General features: G+C 44.6%; 1 pseudogene across 1 annotated transcript in view; it reads right to left on the bottom strand.

Annotated features, from left to right (window-relative positions):
* Positions 1-21,522: 21,522 nt before the first annotated feature.
* LOC147318812 (uncharacterized) overlaps positions 21,523-23,351 on the bottom strand; it is a 3,229-nt pseudogene continuing 1,400 nt past the window's right edge. The window contains exons 1-2 of the transcript XR_015131398.1: positions 23,146-23,351; positions 21,523-22,733 (exon numbers count right to left, since the gene is read on the bottom strand). The exon at positions 23,146-23,351 is cut by the window's right edge and continues 1,400 nt beyond it. The product of XR_015131398.1 is annotated as an uncharacterized LOC147318812 (transcript). The remainder of the gene's footprint in view (positions 22,734-23,145) is intronic.

A 23,351-nucleotide genomic window follows, 5' to 3' on the forward strand; every position in this document is an offset into this window, starting at 1 on the left:
AGATGAAGGCAGCACAGCGGGAGGTGAAACGCTGCCTGAGGGAAGCAAAGGACACCTACAGGAGGAAGGTGGAGCAGAAGTTGGAGAGGAACAATATGAGGGAGGTCTGGAATGGTGTGAAAACCATCACAGGCCACAACACCAAGAAAAGCACAGTGGGGGGGACTGTGGAGAAGGCAAACGAACTTAACAACTTCTTCAACAGGTTTGACCAGCCCACAACCCCCCCACCCTCACCCTCACCTTCACTACAGAGTCCTCTCCCCCACTCTCCTGCCTCCCTCGCTTCCCCCCCTTCCTGACACCATGACACCCCCCTCCTCCAATCCCTCTCTCAGCAGCAAGACATCTCCCCCCCTCCCCTCCTCCCAAACATCTCCCAGTGTCACAGTGGATCAGGTCAGGAGGCAACTGAGGAAGCTTCGCCCCAGAAAGGCAGCAGGCCCAGACAAGGTGTGTCCTAGGATGCTTAAGGCGTGTGCTGCTGAACTTGGGGAGCCGCTACAACGAGTCTTCAACCTCAGTCTGCGACTGGGGAGAGTGCCCGCCCTATGGAAGACATCCTGCATCGTCCCGGTCCCCAAAAAGAACCGGCCCAATGAGCTGAATGACTTCCGACCGGTAGCACTGACGTCACATCTTATGAAGACTCTAGAGCGGCTCTTCCTCAACCTCCTCCGACCACAGGTACAACATGCCCAGGACCCACTACAGTTTGCATACAAGGTGGGTGTCGGAGTGGAGGATGCCATCCTGTACCTCCTACACAGAGCCCACTCACACCTGGATGGGGGAAAAGGCACGGTCAGGATCCTGTTTCTTGACTTTTCCAGTGCCTTTAATACCATCCGGCCCTGTATGCTTCAGGAAAAACTGAACAGGATGGAGGTGGACCCCTGCCTGGTGGCTTGGATCTCCGACTACCTCACCGACAGACCACAGTACGTCAGGCTGAAGGACATCACGTCTGACACAGTGGTCAGCAGCACAGGAGCACCACAGGGAACTGTGCTGTCCCCTCTTCTCTTCACCCTGTACACCTCTGACTTCTGCTACAACTCTGAATTATGCCATATTCAGAAGTTTGCAGATGACACGGCCATCATGGGGTGTATCTGGGATGATCAGGAAGAGGAGTACAGAAGTCTGGTGAGGAACTTTGTCGCATGGAGTCACACAAACCACCTGCAACTCAACACCTCAAAGACTAAGGAACTGGTTGTGGACTTCGGGAGGTCCAGAGAAGGTCCACTGCCAGTTCAGATAGAGGGGGAGGAGGTGGAGGTGGTCAACAAGTACAAGTACCTCGGGCTGTGGGTGGACAATAAACTGGACTGGTCATGCAACACAGAGCACCTGTATAAAAAAGCCCAAAGCCGACTGTACTTCCTCAGGAGGCTGAGGTCTTTTAACATCTGCAGGAAGCTCCTGAGGATGTTTTACCAGTCAGTGGTTGCTGGAGTACTTTTCTGTGGTGTGCTGGGGGAGCAGCACAGCAAAGAGGGACTCATCCAGGCTGGAGAAACTGATCAGGAGGGCTAGCTCTGTGGTCGGCATGAAGCTGGACACTCTGGTGACAGTGGCAGAGAAAAGGACATTAAAGAAACTGATGGACATTATGGACAATGCTGGGCATCCTCTGCACACGGCCATAAACAACCAGAAGAGTCTGTTCAGTGACAGGTTGCTTCTCCCCAAGACAAGAACTAACAGACTTAAAAACTCCTTTGTCCCACACGCCATCAGACTGTTTAACTCCTCTCTGGAGGGGAGAGGGAGGGGAAACAGGAGGACAAAGGAGGGGGGAACAACTAAGCTGTAGTGCCTCTGCACCTCACTGTACAATACCTTGTGCAATACTTTTTGTAAATAGTCAACAGTGCAATAGACTCAATACTTGAAATGTGCAATTCACTTGTATTTTTATTTTTTATTCCTATTTATTCTATTTATCCCCTTTGTATATTTTATTTATATTTGTCTCTGTATTTATATATGTGTGTGTGTGTGTGTGTGTGTGTGTGTATATATATATATATATATATATATATAACAGTTCTGTAACTGTAACTTCGGTCGTTGCTGTGCTTTTTTTGGAAGTCGAATTTCCCAGAGGAACCCACCCGAGGGATTAATAAAGTTCTATCTTATCTTATCTTATCTTATCTTATCTTATCTTTACGCACCATAAGGTGCACTTAAAATTCTTTTTCTCAAAAATCGATAGTGCGCCTTATGTATGAATTCTGGTTGTGCTTACTGACCTTTAACTGTTTTTTTGTGGTACACGGCGCTCAAAAATCTGTCAAAAAATGTTTTAGTACGACTTTGGTAAGCTAAGAAGCCGCATTACAGCTACTGTAGTCAGGAGCCTCGTGGAGTAATCTGGGTCCAAAACTCCATCCACTTCAGGTCCCAAAGTCAAACGAACACTGCGGCAGCACTGAGAGTTAAAAACTGAACAAAATATAGCATGTTCTGGCTGACTTTTGTAGGGTCACTGAAGTTGGACCAGCTGGTATGTGATGTGCTACGTGATCACTAGCAACACAGCTATGTTAGCATAACATAAACAGTGAAGCTGGAGTTGACTAAAGTTTGACTTATCTGACTGTTTTGTTTCGCTTAATGCGCCTCATAATCCAGTGCGCCTTATGGTCCCAAAAATACGGTAATATTAAATGATTTGCAAAAGTGCAGCCTAACTAGTCACTGTGCATCTATTGCATTAAATGGAGTTTGTCGATTATGGCTTATGCTGTATGGTTAATACTAATGTCACTACTGTAGTTGTAGAGTAGCAGAGCACTTGTCTATATATATTTGTTCTGCAGTAGGCGGTGCATGGCATTTACCATGTTACCAGAATTATTTACTTTAAAAGTGTTTAAATACTAAATCGAATGAGTTAATTAGGTAAATATTGTTAGCCAAACAGTTCCTGAATAGGGAATACTTTATTTTGAGACAACATCTGGAGGTTCTTTTATCAATACATTTTCAGCAGCAAATCTGCAAAAGATCTTTCATGCTTTAAAACCCACTCAAGGTAAATCCACAGTCTCTGTCAGGCTTGAAATCTTTCAGTATACTTAAAACACACACACACACACACACACACACACACACACACACACATATATATATATATATATATATACATATATATATATATATATATATATATATATACACACATATATATATATACACACACAAAAAAACACCCAGCACGCCCCTGCGGGCGGTTTATCCTTCAAGCTCGGGTCCTCTACCAGAGGCCTGGGAGCTTGAGGGTCCTGCGCAGTATCTTAGCTGTTCCCAGGACTGCGCTCTTCTGGACAGAGATCTCCGATGTTGTTCCCGGGATCTGCTGGAGCCACTCGCCTAGCTTGGGAGTCACCGCACCTAGTGCTCCGATTACCACGGGGACCACCGTTACCTTCACCCTCCACATCCTCTCGAGCTCTTCTCTGAGCCCTTGGTATTTCTCCAGCTTCTCGTGTTCCTTCTTCCTGATATTGCTGTCATTCGGAACCGCTACATCGATCACTACGGCCGTCTTCTTCTGTTTGTCTACCACCACTATGTCCGGTTGGTTAGCCACCACCATTTTGTCCGTCTGTATCTGGAAGTCCCACAGGATCTTAGCTCGGTCATTCTCCACCACCCTTGGGGGCATCTCCCATTTTGACCTCGGGACTTCCAGGTTATACTCCGCACAGATGTTCCTGTACACTATGCCGGCCACTTGGTTATGGCGTTCCATGTATGCCTTGCCTGCTAGCATCTTGCACCCTGCTGTTATGTGCTGGATTGTCTCTGGGGCATCTTTACACAGCCTGCACCTGGGGTCTTGCCTGGTGTGATAGACCCCAGCCTCTATGGATCTTGTGCTCAGAGCTTGTTCTTGTGCTGCCATGATTAGTGCCTCTGTGCTGTCTTTCAGTCCAGCTTTGTCCAGCCACTGGTAGGATTTCTGGATATCAGCCACCTCCTCTATCTGCCGGTGGTACATACCGTGCAGGGGCCTGTCCTTCCATGATGGTTCCTCGTCTCCCTCCTCTTTCTTGGGTTTCTGCTGCCTGAGGTATTCACTGAGCACTCGGTCAGTTGGGGCCATCTTCCCAATGTATTCTTGGATGTTCGTTGTCTCATCCTGGACTGTGGTGCTGACACTCACCAGTCCCCGGCCCCCTTCCTTCCGCTTAGCGTACAGCCTCAGGGTGCTGGACTTGGGGTGAAACCCTCCATGCATGGTAAGGAGCTTTCTTGTCTTTATGTCAGTGGCTTCTATCTCCTCCTTTGGCCAGCCTATTACCCCAGCAGGGTACCTGATCACGGGCAGGGCGTACGTGTTGATGGCCCGGATCTTGTTCTTACCATTCAGCTGACTCCTCAGGACTTGCCTGACCCTCTGCAGATACTTGGTGGTTGCAGCTTTTCTAGCGGCCTCTTCATGGTTCCCATTCGCCTGCGGGATCCCCAAGTACTTGTAACTGTCCTCTATGTCTGCAATGTTGCCTTCTGGTAGTTCAATCCCCTCAGTTCTGACTACCTTCCCTCTCTTTGTTACCATCCGACTACACTTCTCCAGTCCGAACGACATTCCAATGTCATTGCTGTATAGCCTGGTAGTGTGGATCAGTGAATCGATGTCTCGTTCACTCTTGGCATACAGCTTGATGTCATCCATGTACAGGAGGTGGCTGACAACTGCTCCGTTCCGTAGTCGGTATCCGTAGCCAGTCTTGTTAATGATCTCACTGAGGGGGTTCAGGCCTATGCAGAACAGCAGTGGGGACAGAGCATCTCCTTGGTAGATCCCGCACTTGATGGTGACTTGTGCTATGGGCTTGGAGTTGGCCTCTAGTGTTGTACGCCACATCCCCATTGAGTTCCTGATGAAGGCTCTTAGGGTCCCATTGATCTTGTACAATTCTAGGCATTCCAGTATCCAGCTGTGGGGCATTGAGTCATAGGCCTTCTTGTAATCAATCCAGGCAGTGCACAGGTTGGTCAGTCTGGTCTTGCAGTCTCGGCTGATTGTTCTGTCTACCAGTAGCTGGTGTTTTGCGCCTCTGGTATTCTTGCCAATTCCTTTCTGTGTCCCGCTCATGTATTGACCCATGTGCCTGTTCATCTTAGCCGATATGATGCCTGACAGGAGCTTCCATGTAGTACTGAGGCAGGTTATTGGTCGGTAGTTGGAGGGGACCGGTCCCTTCTTGGGGTCCTTGGGGATCAGGACCGTCCGGCCTTCAGTTAGCCATTCCGGGTGTCTCTCGTTAACTAGCAGCTGGTTCATTTGTGCTGCCAGACGCTCGTGGAGTGCAGTTAGCTTCTTCAGCCAGTAGGCGTGAACCATGTCGGGCCCTGGTGCTGTCCAACTCTTCATACTGGAGACCCTTTCTTGGATATCTGCCACTGTGATGGTTACTGGACCCTGTTCAGGGAGGTCGCTGTGGTCTGCCCTCAGATCCTCTAGCCACTGAGCATTGCCGTTATGGGTTGCATCCTTCTCCCATATGCTCTTCCAGTATTGCTCCATCTCCAGCCTTGGTGGTGCTGTTCCCTTGCCACTGAGAGTACACCTTTGCTGGTTCTGTGGAGAACAGCTGGTTTATTCTCCTGCCTTCTATCTCTCTGGTGTACCTCCTCAAGCGGCTGGCCAAGGCTGTGAGTCTTTGCTTGGCAGTTTCCAAGGCCTCAGGTATGGACAGCTTGCTGTATTTCTTAGGCACCTTATTCGTCGCACCTTTCTGCAACTCCGTTAGTTGGCTAACCTCTCTCCGTGCTACTTTGATCTTGCCCTCTAGCCTCCTTCTCCATGGAGGGTACTGCCCCTTGTGGCTGTTCAACTTGTAGCCAAGCATCTCACTGATCACTGCTGCCGTATTGTAGATCAGCTTGTTAGTGTCGGTAATCGTGGTTGTAGGTATTGCCCGTAGTGCTGCATTAACATCATCTAGCAGACCTTCTGAGGGTACTTCACGTAATCTTGGTAACCGGCTGCGGGGGATCCAGGTTTCAAGCTTGGCCATGATCCTATTTTTCAGGTCAGTTCCTCTCGCACTCAACGATCCTTCTCCTATCACACTTGGGGCTATGTACCCAATCTCGGGTGGGGGTGATGATATCTCCCCCCTGACCTGGCGTCCTGACTCCTCCTTGCCGTAGCATTTGTGTTGTACCTCGTCAATCTCTAGCTGTGAGAGCAGTCCCTTCTTTCGAATGTTGGAACACTGAGCTACTAGTTGTTTCGCCGTCATTGTGGATGTTGGGTATCGAAGAATCCATAGGTCCCTCATCCTATTCATGTAGCCCCTTCCGCCGGGGTTACTTGCGTAGTAGCATTCCAACAACGCCCTGTTTTCGTCCCTTGCCCACCGATGCCTTCTTGTTCCAGTAGCCCACTTTTCGTCAGGGTGCCCTGGTTCCTCAACACCTGACGCGGACCTTGTTGATCCGGGCGACGTCCGAGCCGGCATGCCTTCATATTTATCTGTCTCGCTCATGTCTGCGGTAGGCTTGCTTAGCATAGGGGGTCTAGCCTTAGGACCCTTACTGGATACAGACGCCCCAGGCAGGAATCGAACTTGCGACCCTCTGCTCCAAAGGCGTGTAGTCTAACCACTACGCTATCCAGCTGCTTACACATATATATATATATATATATATATATATATATATATATATATATATATATATATATATATATATATATATATATATATATATATATATATATATATATATATATATATATATATATATATATATAAGGGATATAAAGGGAAACCCATCCAATGCACTCTGGTGAATTTTGCTGTTTAGTGTAGATGCACTCTATGATGCATGAACCCACTGAAAAATATGTTGAAATGTATATTACATATTAGACAACAATACTGGAAATTAAATTGGGTATAAAGGATTAGTCTAGCTTTTCAGAAACTACGCTCTATGATATTTTGGGTAACCTGTTTCAGCAAATATAATCTCTTATCTGTGATTTTGAAATTATTCAGTGAAAGAGGATTATGAAGTTTAATCTTAACAGGGATTTTCATGGTGAAATAAATTATTTTCCTTCCTTACTTCATCAATATAAAGTGATACGAGAAAGGATTTTGCCACCTCAGAATACGACAGGTATGAGGGTAGATCTGCAGTATCCCTTCAAACGATGACAGAGACCTGGATAGGTACATAATTTCCTTTTCTCTGCTGTTATTACTGTGGTTATTTCCTGCTCTGCTGCTTTCATCGTCTGTACGCTAAGCTTAATCAGTTAAAGTGAAGATTAATCCATTTCTGTGATAGCTAGACATGATCATTCATTTGGTTTATTATGTGGTAAGACTTATCCTATCATTGAGCTGTTTTTGATGTCTTATTGGTTTCTAAATGACCAACAATCTATAATAAAGTCCCCATTGTGATCAATATAAAACAACTAATAGCAGAAAGTGTGAACATTTTCACCAAGAATTAAGTTATGTGCCCATCATGCAAATGTGTAATGCTGTTTAATCATTTAGGAGCAGCAATAGAAAGGGAAAGCCTTCATAAAGCAGGATAAGAGACTGTTAAGAGGAAGACTGGTTTACTTGTCTTAAACAACACATATAACAGGTCATCACTTCTTATTTTAGATGAGAGTATAATTTGTAAATGCTTCTGAAGCATATGTGTGCTGTGATAATGTCACAATACACTGTTTAGTCCCACAAAGGTGTTCTCATTTATGTCTTGACCACATAACATATTTGCACTCCTGCAACAGGTTTGCAGTAGAAGCATAATATAATATAATATAATATAATATAATATAATATAATATAATATGTCTATGTTGTTTTTTTTGGTGAGCCAAGCTATCCATCAAAAAAATAATTTCAGCAGTCATCTGCATGATGAATTATTTACACCAATGGCAGCAGATCAATTGTATACAAAAGATGGCTGCTGCTGTCACATCAACCACTGGTTTGTAGATCCTTTAGTTTGTATTTTGAAGCTTTTCTTTTCTTTGAAGGTGAAGTAACGATATAGAGAAAAGTTATCAGCTAATGCTACAACCACTCTAGGGAAAACACTGGTTGAAGACTACACTATGACCAAAATTATTTCCACTGTGCAGTAAACTTGGATTTGAAGTGGTTGCTTTGAAGATGGAGAGCAGACCTGTTGTCATCAGCTAGTCTGCTATCCGTCTGCAATTGAATGTGGTTATGCTAGCAATCTGTTTGTGATAATAACAGCAATTAAACTTATGAAGTGACAAAAATCACAAATATTTTCCCCTCTGTTGCAAATCTGTTGCTGTCTGCAGAAACAGAAATTCACTTTACTTTATTTACTTGCAATCGGTTACATTCAAAAATACAAAGCAATCAGCGGGCAACTAAAGAGTTTTCCTAGTCACAAGAGGTCACAGCCATATTTTTACTCCACTGTAACTGAGCCATAGTGAGAGAAACCTTAGTAAGCTCATCTGTGCTAAGTTATTCAGTTTAAAACACTTCAAAACACACTAAGCCACAGCAATCAATTTCAGGGACTTAAATTAGCTGAATTAGGTGAGCGCAATAATGACAGGACACACTTTCAACCAAAGTGTCTTGGGTTATAGTTTGTACTAACTAGGTATGTACTAATTCATCTGGTAGCTTTCCTGGTTGTTTACATTAGAGATGGACTGATCCGATATTACGTATCGGTCTGATACTGACCTAAATTACTGGATCGGATATCGGAGAGAAATAAAAAATGTGATCCGATCCGAAGTATCACAAAATCACCTCACAAAACGCGCTACTTGGCGTAACCCAGCTAGGGGCATCAGAGCAGTATGTGTCACGTGATAGAGCGGCTGTTTGCGAGACCTGTCGGCGGTCTGTTGGAGCGTTTGGAACCTTGCTACATGCTTCCTAACCGCGGCATTTCATCTCGGCGAAAACTATCCCAGAGAAGTAAAGCAAGTGTGTAAGTTCATCCCTGAATGTTTGCATAGTATTTCCACTTTAAGCTTAACAACTGATATATTGAGCCACAGCTGGACTTGCCATCGGAGTTCCATACTGAGGTGAAAAGGAAGCGATTTGTACTTCAGCTAGAATTAAAAAATAGACACAAAGCTGGAGTTATTCTGTGGTTTTGCTGCGCAGTTGCATCTACTTCTCTCATTCACTCCCCCTCCCTCTCCTGTTGCTACTTCAATCATGAAACTGATCAATGGTCAGCTGATCGGCTTTTCTGCCGCAAGTCCCGTCTTTCTTGTTTGTTTATCGTCCACTTTGCGCTAGAAAGAGGAGACCAGTGGATAAACTACAGCAGCACGTTTAAGCGTGATAAGCTGTTGTTAGAATGTATTTAATATTACTTTCTAGTATCAGCTGATGTTTGCTGGAGCCACAGCTGTAAACCTGCTGGTCATGATGTCGGTTTGGATATGTGGTGAGAGGGAAACATGAAGATGAAACCAGGAGATGTCCTTACTGAATCATCAGAACTGAACAGGTGATGGAGAAACAGGTTTACCTTTTAGATGACATGAATGAGTTGAAGGGAAGTTATGAACTGTTTCTGAGAGACAAATAACACCAGGATCCTTTCATACTAGCTGATGGCTGGTAACTGTGCAGGGGCGGGTCTAGCAAAGTTTTGCCAGGGGGCCCAGGTAGGGCATTAACAGGGAAAGGGGGGCACAAAGAAATATTTTTCTTTGTTATGTCATTTAAAAACTTTGAATAAATAATTATCTGAACCTTACAACAAAAGTGGTCATCTGATTAAATGTATATAAATCGATTATTGTATAGAGTAACTGTTAAGTCTAATATACCCTAGTAAGCTATAGTACTTTTTCCTTTGGGAAGGTACCATCTGTGCAGTCTGCAATTCTGTTGAAGAAAGATGTTGAATCTATTTAAATATTGTCGAAAAATTATTGATTTCTGTGCATTTCTTTTACACTTGCATTAAATTAAAGTCGGTTACATCGATTAAGGGCGGGGGGTGGTTCCATAATATTTTTGCTGGGAGTTGGCAACCCTATTAGTTAGATTGCTTAATATTTCCACTAAGTACTCATTAAAATACCAGAATAGGGAGGATGGTGTAGGTTTAAATTTATTAGATTGATCAGTGTTGCTGAACTCTAAAATGTTTTGGGTGGAGTGTATTTTTTGCATACAGGTATAACAGAATAGCTTCAGTCTCTTGTTTTTTTTAAAACGTGAGTGTGAACTTCTACAAAATGCAGCAAGATATTTATAAAAAAAACAAAACAGTTTTATTGATTACAAAATACGCTATATCGGATTCATATCGGTATCGGCAGATATCCAAATTTATGATATCGGAATCGGTGTCGGACCTTAAAAAGTGGTATCGTGCCATCTCTACTTTACATCACTTCCACTTTCTCACGTGGCCAAACTCAGTGCTGACGTCATTGCTCTAGCCCTTCTTCCTGCTTGCCTTTTTTAGACTCTCATTCATACCCATCCACCTTCTTTCCAACTCCACCTGATCCTGGTCACTCAGAGCTCCATCCAGGGCTCCATCCTCATCTTCATCACAGCCAGTCTAGACTCCACAGGGTCCTTTTCTAATTCCTATCACCGCTAGGATGCTGTTCTGCTATGACAGGTCATCAAAGTCAATTCTTATTATGTTCAATTCTTCCAAATGATCTCACCTTATTGATATATATTTATTACATAGCTAAAATGCAGCAGTCATATTATGTAACATTTAAATTTTGCATCTTTTAGATGTTCAGCACTACAAAGAGAACATTCTCACGGCACGTCTCTCAATCCAAGCACAGCCTACCATATCAGCTGGAATATTGGCAGTCTCGCTACAGATGCTTTGTTTTAGCTGCAAAGCTGCGCTGGGCTTTTGCTGCATACACTTCCCTTGAGGTAACCCAACAAGAAGTCCACGGGGGTAATACCTAGATCTTGATGTGAGATCTAAGGATGGAACTTTGGCTGGTGAAGTATAATTCCACGATGTATGCATTTTCTGTTGGTGCAAAAAAAGGCATCAGATCCCTGTGAAAGTATATCAAAATGAGCTCCACTGCTTATACATCACAGTACACAGCAGTTCAAAATTTAACCGAACAATAAAATGTGTCCCACTGTTATGGGACACCCTGTATATGCCCCTGTTATGAAGGACTAGTTGGGCATTTTAACACTGGCATTGTTGGCATGACAAGTGTATTTTGTTTTAAGCGTTTTAATATTTCTATTTTTTTAAGCAAAATCTACAACAAGCATGTTAACTAATCTTATGAGCTTACTCTTCAAGTTAACACATAAAAATATGCCTCCCCCAACCTTTTTTTCTTTTAAGGAAACAAAAATGCTGGCAGATTTTAATGACTTATCAACATTTTACATGTTTAGCTGACATGTATCCACTGTCATGGTGCTACAAACTCAAATGCTGTCTATATGTGTGTTCTTTGTTTTTTATTAAGCACTAGCTTATTTTGAAAAAAACATCTAGCGACTTTTTTCTCGTAATCATGCGCACCATCATCCCGAGGGAGCAACACAGTAGCTATTTGTGATGTTCAAAGATAACCTTTGTGTATCTGAGTAGTACGCAAGATGACTACACTTCAGACTGTTCGTGGATGCATCTCCTGATCATAGCTTTTAGTATCAGATAACCGGACTGCTTAAATTCCCAGCAGAGACAGACTTTTACCAGAGTCAGCCCCATCTCAACTTATCTCAGCTGGACCTGAAAAATTCCAGGCTGTAATCTAAAGTTACAATCAGTACTGGCACATAATCTCAAACCTATTCCTACAGCAGTGTCAAAGAAATGGTTAAAAAAAAAAAAGCCCCTGGAGGAGATTCAGCAAGTGAAAATCCTTCTCCGGAGTGGAAGGTGTTAGATTTGATTCAGCTGTTAAAGACGAGAATACACTAGGTGCATACTGACATGTTCCAAGAACATTAGATATTTAGAGACAGAAGAAAAGAGTATAATTTCACAGAGATGAGAAAGGGGTTGGGTTTGTTGACCAAGCTCTTTTTTTAAAGTAGGCATCGTCCTATCTCTATCCGGATTTCCTCTATAATCCTGTCTTTCAATTTAGTGCCTCAATCCTGTGTTCACTGAGGTAAACAACCTGGCCAGCCGCAATTTCCTCTCGGTAGCTTGTTACATCCATCCCTGTCATGTTGTCACATAGATGCACGAGCAAGGTGATGCTGTTTCAATAGAAATGTTTCCAAACTCTGTCAATGCTGAGAACAATATTAACACAAACGTCCTGTAGTAATTCGTGTAGAATATTACCAATGTGGACATTCTGACATGTCTTGAAAATAATTCCACAAATGTGAATAATAATCGCAGAGCTTACGACCAAGACTGAAAATGCAAACAACAAATGTGCATAGCAAAAGTATCCTTTACCATGTAATCTGTCTAGGCTCCCCTAGCAATTTTACATTGTCATTGTTAAAGAAACCAGTTTGTAGGGTGGAGGTCAAACACACTGCAACTTAAGAAAACACCAGGAAATAGAAAAACATTGCAAGAGCACAAAAACCCCACAATTGATGTTAAATAAAACACAACAAAAAGCAGAACAAAAGGGTGCAAAAGCTCACAAAAACAACAATCACAAGATATTCTCTCCAGCGTGTCCTGGGTCTGCCCCGGAGCCTCCTCCTGGTTGGCCATGCGCAGAACACCGCGCCCAGGAGGCATCCTTGTCAGATGCCCGAACCACCTCAACTGGCTCCTTTCGATGTGAAGGAGCAGCAGCTCTACTCTGAGCCCCTCCTGAACGGCCGAACTTCTCACCCTATCTCTAAGGGAGAGGCCAGCCACCCTTTGGAGGAAGCTCATTTCCGCCGCTTGTATCCGTGATCTCGTTCTTTCGGTCACTACCCACAGCTCGTGACCATAGGTGAGGGACGTAGATTGACCGATAAATTGAGAGCTTCGCTCTTACACACAGCATCCGCATCACTGCAGCCGCAGTACCAATCCATCTGTCGAGCTCCCGTACCCTTGTCCCGTCCCGTACTTCCATTTTGTTTTGTGCAATTTTCTATTTGCTGATGTTTTCTTCACTTGCAGTGCATTTGATTTCTCAGCGTCACCGTAAGTTTGAGACGATCTGAGCTTTGTGGCATTGGGCATTATTCTGGGCGCATTGTGGTCATAAAGGGATGGACATCATCAGCAACAATATTCAGGTAGATCGTAGTGTTTAAATGATGGTCAGTTGGTACTAAAGGGCCCAAAGTCTACCAAGAAAATGTCTCCCGCACAATTACACAACCAGCAGCTTTTACCACTGATGAGCGGCAGGATGGATCATGTTGTTTGTCGCAAATTATGACACTACCATCCAAATGTTCCAGCAGAAATGGAGACACATCAGACCAGGCAACATTTTTCCAATTTTGTCCAGTTTTGGTGAACCAGTGTGAACTGTAGCCTCACTTTCCTTTTCTTAGCTGACAGGAATGGCACCCAGTGTGGTCTTCTGCTGCTGTAGCCCATCTCCTTCAACGCTTGTCATACCATGCAATCAGAGATGCTCTTCTATATACTTTGCATAATGGTGGTTATTTGAGATATTGTTGCCTCCCTATTGTCTTGAAGCAGTCTAACTATTCTCCTCTCTGACATTAAGGCATTTTTACCGCTCATGGGATATTTTCTCTTTTTCAGACCATTGTCTTGATGATGTCTGATTGGCTGATTAGACTTAGAGATAAATTATCTGAATTTCAGGAGCGGGTCCACACCTCCAAACATGTCCCTTCTGGGTCTTAACTATATACAACCGCCCCGTTCTACAAGCTGTTCGTTCTCATTTTTGTGCCCCCCCCCTTCCTCCCCTTTTTTCAATTCTTTCACTTCTACACTTCTCATTAATACATGGGGATCTGCCAGGCCCAGGAGCTGCCGCCAGTCTCCATTGAGGCCTTCCCCAAATCGCAGTTCAATTCTTGATTAAGCCATTCACCTTTATCTACTAAAAAAATGCTCCCAAACCTAAAATGAGGACGTGGGCCCAGCTAGTGAAATTAACCCTTGTGTGGTGTTCATATTTTTGTTACTCAGCCAGTGTTCATGGGTCTGGTGGACCCGCTAGAGTTTTGGCTTTCCAAATTAACTCTATCAAACAATTTTATGTTAAATTACTCAACAGATGTTTACTTCATCCCAATTACAAGCCATATGAACAGCAAACATGGTTAATTTTTTCCCTTTACCTTTGTTAGATCACATTTATGAATTAATGTGCTTCTCGTTTTTTTTTTTTTTTTTTATAAAATGTTATAAAAAAATAAATCAGTTATAATCAAGTGAAGTGAGTGGAAAGACACAACACATTTACACGTGAAGCAATATGTTTCACAACTAAATGACATCAGCTGTTCATCAATGGTGACATTAGGCCCAGGGTTGTAAAACAGGGGGAGGTGGTGCACCCACTTATCCCACACTGTCCTGATGGCAGCTAGCTTGTCTCTCTGCCGTTGAGCTGGTCTGTCATCTCGGTTATCAAAACGGATAATCCTGGAAATTTTGTTGAAGTTTTCCAGAGACATTGATGCACGGAAAGGTTCGTGACGGTTTCTGCATCCCACAAGATTCTGTGGATTTCTCTTTGGACCTGAAAACTCCTGCAAGGATAAGAACCCCAAAGTAGGCCTGTAGATCAATTTGGTCCATCTACTTCCACCTCTCTCCAAAAACACACCTTCATTCTAAATTACTGCAAACTAGATATTACGTATCGGTATCGGTCTGCAAATCGGTATCGTGCTTGATCGTGCTGCAATCGATATCGGTCTGCAAACCAGACCAGAATCATTTTCTGGATGGAATCTGGGATGAAAAGCTCAAATAAAGACTTGATGTCCTGCACATGAGTAACTGTCAGCCGTGTTGGCCCTGGCTTATCACAGTAACAGCTCTGCAGGGTGGCTCATTTCTTGGGCAAGAAGACCATTCAATTTCACCAGTTATTGACATCCATATTTCTTCACTTGCTGTCTGGTGGGCTTGTTCTGGTCCTGGAGCTGGCTGCTGATGGAGTACTCGTCTTCGTTTTGTTACTAAATGGTGCTCAACCTCATCCTCTTCTTCAAAGTCACTGTCAGACTCTGAATTTTCAGAAATGTGAAATATTCTGAAACCTCTTTGTCAACATCATCATCCAAAGCTCCTCTCTCTTCCAAAATCAATTGGATGGCCCTCGCAGCAGATAATCTTTTGCCATCTTGATCAGTTGTGATAAAGAACCACACTGGCAAAGTCTTATTTATAGTATTATGCCCCTAATTTGCAGGTGGGACAGGGTATGAGAAAATAAAATTTGGATCCCTCAAGAAAGAGGGTAAAATGTGTGGGAATGTAAGAGCAGACGGTGTTGATAGTTGAATTTTCAACAATGTTGCAACTTTGTGCGAGAGCAGGAGGGGAAGAAAACACTATCAGCAGCACCAGAAAGGAGGAGGACAGAGTATGGGAACACAGGACCTACACTTTCAACACTTTTATTAGACCTGGGTCCAGTGGACCCGAAAACCTTGTATGTAATGTAAATGCGTGGGGGGAGGTACAGTATGCGGTCATCGAAAAATTGTTCAGATTTATGTTCTTCACAGAAAATAAGCCAAAGCCAATGAATTTCAGGTTGAAAAAATAATTAATTGTTTCATTTTTCTTTTGAGAAAAACTGAAAACGGGTCTCACAGACCCGAACACCATACAAGGGTTAACATTAATGAGCATTTAAACAGATGTGCCTAATAAAGAGGACAGTGACTGTGTCATCAGCTATTGTAACAGTGTCTAACACTAGAATTAACATATCCTAAGTTAGTGGGGAAAAAACCTTTTGAATTCAAGAAAAGGCATGATTTGAAACTGGTAAAGGATTGTTCAGTGGGGTTTTTGAGCTCTTAGATTCTATTGGACTGTATTTCCACTCTATTTGCACATTTGTCAGGTAAACAGAAACATACCGTTTTAGTTGGCAGACTTTATTAGAGCAGAGCAAAAGTAAGCCAAGTCACACTCACTGCTAAGGTTGTGTGCTTGCTGTAAGAGACCAGACCTTCTGTCACTATGACTGATACCCAGAGTGCTTGTATTTCTAATAAACCCCTATCTCACTCTGAATGCCTGCATGAGAGAAGATGCACCTGAGGACAGCAGCATCAGTGCAGCCTGTCACATTTATCAGCCTAAACTATTTGCCTTCTGATACTGTTGCTCACAGTTGTTGTAAGGTTGCATTGACTTTCAGTAATCACCTCGCCACTGCAGGTCGTTCTTTATGAATAGACCTCAGATGCTCTTTCTGGAACTCAGTGTGTGTAGGTCTGCACTTGCTGAGTGCAGGCACAGCAGTGCAACAGAGATTGCTTAAGTGGCATCTTTGTAATAAAAAGAAATAATAGTGAATTTAAATTACATCTATTCAACTTGAGCAGCGATCACCTTACATTGGATATTTTTTCCCTTCACCATGACATTTCTATGAGAGCAAATGAAAGCTTTGCTAGTTTCAGCCTGACATTCAAAGTAAATTACAACCGATCGCGGCTTTTTTCTGGTGAATGCTGTAAGTCTACAAAAGAAGATTGTATTAAATGCACCACAATTTAGGTACAATATGTATCACTCCATTTTGTGTTTTTAAACTGTTCTGTTGCCTTAAGGTTTGCTAAGTTATTTTAGAAAAGTTTGCCAAAGTTATGCTACATGGCTTTATTTCCACTTTAATTTTATCAGAAGAATATGTGAGGGTGGTGCAGGACATGCACGGGGACAGTGAGACAGTGGTGAGGTGTGTGGTAAGAGTGACAGATGGATTCAAGGTAGGGGTGGTATTACATCAGGGATCAGCTCTGAGCCCCTTGTTGTTTTCAGTGATGATGGACAGGCTGACAGATGAGGTCAGGCAGGAGTGTCAATGGACTGTGATGTTGGCAGACAACATTGTGATCTCTAATGAGAGTAGGGAAGCAGGTGGAAGAAAGCCTGGACAAGTGGAGGTATGCTCTGGAGTGAAAAGGAATAAGGTCAGTAGAGGCAAGACAGAATGCATGCGTGAAGGAGAGGGAGACAGGTGGAGAAATGTAAAGAGCAGAGACAGTGAAGGTAGATGAGTTTAGATACCTGGGGCCAACCATTCCAACTGATGAGTGCAGGCAGGGTGGAGCGAGTGGAGATGACTATTACAGGTGACTTGTTTCTGAAGGACAGCAGCAAGAGTGAAAGGGTCTCACTACATGATACCTGTGAGACCTGCTATAATGTTCTGTTTGGAGATGGTAGAGTTGAAGATGCTCAGGTTTATAGTAATCAGAATGGATAGGATTAGAAATGAGTGTATCAGAGCAAGAGCTCAGGCTGAGCAGTTTGGATATAAAGTCAAAGAGGCAAGGCTGAGATGGTTTGGACATGTGCAGAGGAGGGATAGTGGAAATTTTTGAAAAAGGATGTTAATTTTTGGAGCCGCCGGGCAGGAGGTTCGTGAATGCAGTGAAGAGGTATTGCAGATGGTTGGTGTGACAGAGGAGGATGGAGACAGATGACCTGCTGTGGAGAACCTAAAGAGAGAAGAAGATTTTAGTAACATGAAAATTATATAAATCTTTGAATTGTTTTTTACCATAACATGAAATATTGAGAAGCATGTTCTTATTTTTATTTTTTCAACATTAAAAGCAGAGATTAATTAGCAGTTTTGGCTCTCTGCCATGCTGAGTGTTAAACTAAAAGAAGAAAAAACACTGAACATGGAAAAGTTGAATCATCAAAGCGAACATTCCTTTTTATTTAACCTCATTTTATTTTTCTGTCCAAAGTTCTCATTGCATTCAACAAAGGTGGTGGAGCAGAGAAGTTCATGAATGTTTTCTACATTAAACCCTTTCTTTTATCCGTTTCTTTCATGTGTGTCATTAGGAGAGATTTGTCTTCAGCTCACATATTCATGTTGCCTGAGTTTGGTTTCTCACTAATGCCACTGAAAATCTATTAAAAGTGAGCCACTGAATGTACAACCAAAAAAAAAAAGATTAATTTCAGGCCAAAGAGAAAAATTGATGATAGGCCACAGAAAAAGACGTAGAGAAAGGTGCATATAAACAAACCACAGACAGGGAGAAATGAGACAGGTTTTTAGAAAAATTAATTTGGACAGGAAGAGTGTGTGGAGGTTTTAGTTACAGCTGATGACTCTGCTGCGACAGATAGCTGCTCTAATAAAGAACTGGTCACAGCAGTCCTCTAAACTCCCTCTCTCTCCTCGGCAGGCAGGCTTTAACGCTGGCATTAAGCTGTTGTCAGCTCGCGCTCACACATAACAGAAACATTCTCAGAGGTCAAATGCCAGCCTGCATTGCCTAATCAGACACCAACTGGGACCATCACCATGACAGGGAGTGAGAGAAGAGAAGGTGATCTGCAACCAAATACCATCTGACAAAATCAAGACACATCAATCCACATTTGAGCATTTCATCGCTCATTCTTTTAAGGTCTTTAGCAAAAAATGAAAGAGTTTTATGATGATGATGATTATCATTATCATTTTTATTATTATTCCTTATTATGCTCTAGTCTGTTCAAAGCATCACGTGAACATATAAAATGTTTTGTAAATTCTCTTATCTTAGAGTAGGAGTCAGTCGTGTTCCATGTCACGAAAATATCACTGCACAAAAGCTGACATCCACCTCAAACTGTGACCAAAAAAAAAAGCTAAAGGTTGAGGTGACCTCCATGCAGGGTACCAGCATGGTAGAGTATCTTGTTTATTCCCTACTGCTTCAAAGCCTCTGGTGTATCAGATAATTTGGCCTTTTCCCTTCTCCTCCCATTTGGCTCCATCATTCTTGGCTGTGTTATCTCTGACAGTATGGACCAGCACCCTCTTCCTCCACCTTCTATCTTCTGGCTCTGACTAGTGTTCCCACTAGTGCTTTCAGGTTAATCTCGTTGAAATGACCTTAACGCCACAACACGGCAAATCTCCGTTAACGAGCTACCGCCGATCGCCCCGTGCATGGGGCTAGACGGCCAACACGTTAACGAGCTAACTGCGCTAACACACTAGTTCACACCAATGTAATTGAGCATTGCATGGCACATCCAACATACTGTTTTACTTTGGTCCATGACTCGCTTACCTTCAGGGTCATACGTCACATGAAAACCAAAATAATTCCAAACGCCAGATCTGAATGAGGTTCAATTTGCCTGTTGCAAGGAGAGCTTAACTTCTGTCTCGCTAGCTTGCCCTGCGCTCTTCCTTCTGACTATGCTGTCTGTGTTGAGCGCTCAGTGGATCTGCGCTCGACAGTGCAGCCTAGGCGGAGTAGTCGAACACAGATTCACTGAGCACTCAACACAGACAGCATCGTCAGAAGGAAAATTGATAAAATAAATTACAAATGTTGTATTGTTCGATACATATGCGTACCGAACCGAAAGCACTGTATCGAACGGTTCAATATCGATACGAATATCGTTGCACCCCTAATATATATATATATACAGTGGCCCTGAAGTGCAAATCACACCAACAAATTGCTAAACACAACAACAAAATTGAGAGGCCCTGAAGTGCAAATCACACCAACAAATTGCTAAACACAACAACAAAATTGAGAAACACAAAAACAAATGGAGAATCACAAAACAAAATTGAGAAGCACAAAAAACAAAATTGAGAAGCACAAAAACAAATTAAGAAGCACAAAAACAAAATTGAGAAGCACAAAAACAAAACTGAGAATCACAAAAACAAATTAAGAAGCACAAAAACAAAATTGAGAAGCACAAAAACAAAACTGAGAAGCACAAAAACAAAATTGAGAATCACAAAATCAAATTAAGAAGCACAAAAACAAAAGAAGAATCACAAAAACAAATTGAGAAGCACAATTACATTAAGAAAACCGGAAAGGGTAGGTACCAGTCGGCAACAGGAGACATCACTGATTGGACGTCCGCGCTGTTCATCTTTGGAACCGGAAGTTACTCTGCCTGTAGCGCATTTTTTCAAACATGAACATTAGCGGTGACCCAAACATAGCTGTCGTTATTCGAGAATATTTTGATTCAGGACATACATACGAGGTGATACTGGATATGCTCAAGTGTAATCATGACATTGCAATTAGTATGCGTACACTGAAAACACATTTAAAAGAATCTGGACTGTACAGACGAGGCAACTATTCTCCACTTCCTGAGGTGAGGCGTGCCATTTTGTCCGAGCTTCGAGGACCAGGACAATTGTTTGGATATCGGACCATGTGGCAAGTTCTCAAACAAAAACACAAGCTGCGTGTCAAGCGTGATGTAGTTATGAGGCTGTTGAGACAACTAAATCCTCAAGGAATCGCTTTGATAACTCGAAGGAGGTTCACAAGACGCACGTATCACTCCATGGGGCCCAATTAGATATGGTATGTAGATGGCTATGATAAACTGAAACCCTTTGGCTTGGCCCTGTCAGGATGTATAGATGGCTTTTCAAGAAGACTGATGTGGCTTGTGTGTGGAGCAACAAACAACAACCCGGCTGTTATAGCTCACAATTATATAAACTGTGTAAAGAGTCTTGGTGTGATACCAATGAGATTACGAACAGACTTCGGGACTGAGAATGGGACTATGGCAGCAATACAGTGTACCCTCCGTCACGCGCACACGGACTATTATGCTGGATCGTCAAGCCACAGTTACGGATCATCTACTGGGAATCAGCGCATCGAGTCATGGTGGTCTTATTTCAGAAGAGGAAGGTGGGTACATTTGTGTCTGGTAGGTGTAAGCTACAGTGAAAGCTGATCAGATCGTTTTTTTTTACATGCATTTAAGAAAATAGAGTAGCGTCCTGCTGGACGTGTTGAAAATTTGGATGAGATAGACGTTATACAGTTAATATATATATTGTTTAGTATTAACCCTTGTGCGCCCGCCTGTTCTCGGGGCGTGGGTCGTGGTGACCCCCCGAGGTGTGTGTGTGTGTGTGTGTGTGTGTGTGTGTGTGTGATGATGATGAGTGTGTGTGTGTGTGTGTGTGTGATGATGATGATGATGATCCTGATGATGATCCTGATGATCCTGATGATGGTGGTGGTGGCGATGGGGGGTCTTGGTAACCCCCTGGGGGGGGGATATGTGTGTTTTATGATGATTAGGGTGGGGGTCGCTAGGACCCCCTCGGGGCATATGTGATGATGATGATGATGATGGTGATGGTGATGATGATGATGATAGGTTTGGGGTCACTAGGACCCCCCCGGGGGGGGCATATGTGATGATGATGATGATGATAGGTTTGGGGTCACTAGGACCCCCCCCCCCCGGGGGGGCATATATTGTGTTATGATGATGATGATGATGAGGATGATGAGGATGATGATGATAGGGTGGGGTGGGGTGGGGGGGGGTCGCTAGGGGACCACCGTTGGGGCGCTTGTGTTATCACGGCGTCGGTGGCGTCCGGGGAGCGGCGGCGCGGGAAGAAGAAGAAGAAGAAGCGGCGCAGTTGGGACAGTACGTGACGGCGCAGTTTGTACACACGTGCGCTCGGCACTCGCGGCACAGGATCTTGGTCTTGACGTCTTTGCTCCTGGGACACACGCGGCACCTTCGCCTCTTGACCGGAGAGGAGTCGCGTGGCGTAGCGTTGTTAGAGGCTGCCTCGGCGGTAGCGCCTCGGGCTGCGACTCTGCCTCCTCTTCCTCCTCCTCCTCCTCCTCCTCCTCCTCCTCCTCCCGGTCCTCGCGCTAAAGCCGCCCTGGCTTCGAGCATGGGGCGCGCGAGCGCTTTGCCCAGTCGCTCGAGGAAGAGCCGTCGTCTGTTGAGCTTGCCCGGCATCCAGTCGGGGTGAATTTCCCTCCACAGCACGAACGCGTTGTAGGCCGCCACGTCGACCATGTTGTGGAAAAGGGCCACGGGCCACCTGCGGGTCTTTCTCCTGCAGCTGTACGTGCTCACGACCTTGTCCAGGTTGTCCACTCCTCCCTTGGTGCGGTTGTAATGCAGCACCAAGGGCGGTTTCGCGCCGCTTCTGTTGCTGCCGCTGCTGTTGCTGTTGCTGCTGTTGCTGATGCGGCGGCTAGGCCGGGGCTCGGGGCCGGAGCGATGGTGGTAACGAGGAGCTGTGGTGAGGAGCAGCACGTTCTTGTTCTTCTTGGCCACGTAGGAGAGGATGATCGTGTCGGGCCCTCCTCCTCCTCCTCCTCCTCCTCCTTCTCATCCTCTTCCTCCTCCTCCTCCTTCTCGTCGTCCTCCTCTTCCTCCCCCTCGTCCCGCGGAGCCGCCGAGTACCACGGATTCGACGGAGCCCACGGCCCTGCCCTTGACGCAGCGCAGCTCTCTGGGGATCTCGGGTCTGTTCGACCGCAGAGTGCCCAGCACGGTGTGGCCTCTCTCGCGATAGAGCCTATCGGCGAGCTCGCGCGAGGTGAAAAAGTTGTCGCACGTGACGTTGCGTCCCGGAGTCAGTCCCTCGGTGAGGTCCACGACCACTCGAGTGGCCAGGTGCTTTTCGGGAGGGCCGCGCTTGTCGGGCTTGCCGGTGTAGACTTGCATCTTCCACGCGTAGCTGGAACGCGCGTCGCACGCCACCCATATCTTGATCCCGTACCTGGCCGGCTTGCTGGGCATGTACTGTCTGAACGGACACCGTCCTGATGGATGGAGAGAGAGAGAGAGAGAGAGAGAGAGAGAGAGAGAGAGATGTGGGAAAGTGTGGGGGAGATTGGGGCAGAAACGCAAGGAGAAGACATTCAATTCAATTCAATTCAATTTTATTTATATAGCGCCAAATCACAACAAAAGTCGCCTCAAGGCGCTTCATAGATACAAAGACATAAAGAGTCATAGACTTCATAGCTTCATAGCTTCATAGACATAAAGAGTCATGCGAAAGCAGCACAAACGCGGAACCCAACACGAGTATACAACAGAGCGAGCTAGCCCGTTTTCGCCATTCCCGCTCCTATTCCTCCTCTCTTCCCCCAGTCACACACACACACACACACACACACACACACACACACACACACACACACACACACACACCACATAGTACGTACGTACCTCTGAACGGCACCAGTCTCTCGTCGACGGTGACCTCCGGTCCCGGGCGGTACATGGCGGGCAACCTCGCGCACCACTCGTCCCACACGGCTCTGATGGGGGCCAGTTTGTCGTAGCAGCTATCGCCCTCGCCGCCCTCGCCCTCGCCCTCGCCTCGCCCGGCCCTTCTGGTCTCCCTGTCGTCGAAGCGCAGCGCGCTCGAGTAG

Source organism: Aulonocara sp. 'chitande type north' Nkhata Bay, linkage group LG11, assembly GCF_057382095.1.
Source record: "Aulonocara sp. 'chitande type north' Nkhata Bay isolate Kocher_YH1m ecotype deep benthic linkage group LG11, A_spYH_male_GT1.1, whole genome shotgun sequence".
In the NCBI taxonomy this organism is placed as follows: Eukaryota; Metazoa; Chordata; class Actinopteri; order Cichliformes; family Cichlidae; genus Aulonocara; species Aulonocara sp. 'chitande type north' Nkhata Bay.